The sequence below is a fragment of the Poecilia latipinna genome, unplaced genomic scaffold (genome assembly GCF_001443285.1).
Source record: "Poecilia latipinna isolate Pla-1442-1.1 unplaced genomic scaffold, P_latipinna-1.0 Scaffold608, whole genome shotgun sequence".
NCBI classification, from domain to species: Eukaryota; Metazoa; Chordata; class Actinopteri; order Cyprinodontiformes; family Poeciliidae; genus Poecilia; species Poecilia latipinna.
This window is the reverse complement of record NW_015113224.1, coordinates 38359-39264: the sequence shown is the minus strand read 5'-3', so window position 1 is coordinate 39264 and position 906 is coordinate 38359.

Sequence of the window (906 nt, the reverse complement as noted above, 5' to 3'; positions counted from 1 at the left end):
TGCTGTAAAAATTTCTGTATAAAAGCGTATGCTGGTAGGAGATTAAAATTTTTGATCCGAGTTTGTTTTACAGCATGAAATGTCTGAATGACTGCTCATCCAACACTGGTGATTCCATACTTTTTGCCAGGGGTTGTAATTTTGTAATGAAAAATGTCAATTGAAACCGCTCAAATTCTAAATTATGCTTTTTTTAAATATACAGACAAGCAAATGATACAGAAGAGGATTATGGCAACTAAAGGAGAAAAAAAATCTGACTTTACTTTCATAATTCAAACTTTTTTCTCTGAAGTTTTGCTTTTTTTTCTTAGAATACTGTTTTCAGTCTCAAAATTATTTTTTATGCCCCTGATCTACTTATTCTGGATGCAGCTTTTTATAATTGACCTACTACTTGCCAATCTCAAAAACTAGCACTGATTGAAGAAAAGTAGAAAGCCATCCCATTCAAAATAGATAATGAGGCTGGCACAATACAAAGTTGTAATACGCCAGAGAAGGAACCCAAATTGTATCAACGTTGTCACTGATACTCACTAGAACAATAACATTTTCCATAGCTGTGACAAAACATGTTTAAAATCTTTCTTTTATTCGTATAACAAAATTTGCTAGAAGACAAGAGGGAGATCCCAGCTAACTGGGATTTTGACAGATTGGTGTAAACTGCATTAAACTGTAATAAGCAGTGGCAGGCACAAAGAGTTACTGAGTTAACCAAAGTAAGGACTGAATCCCAAAATAATCTTTGGAATACCATTTTGAACACTTTCCTGAAGTCCTTTGTTTACTTTTAAATTTCTATGAAAACTTTTGGAGCCTGAACCTGTTTAAACTGTAAACATATAATGACACTTTCTCAGTTTTAAGCACATTAAGGCTTGTTTTTAGAAAGATTATTGC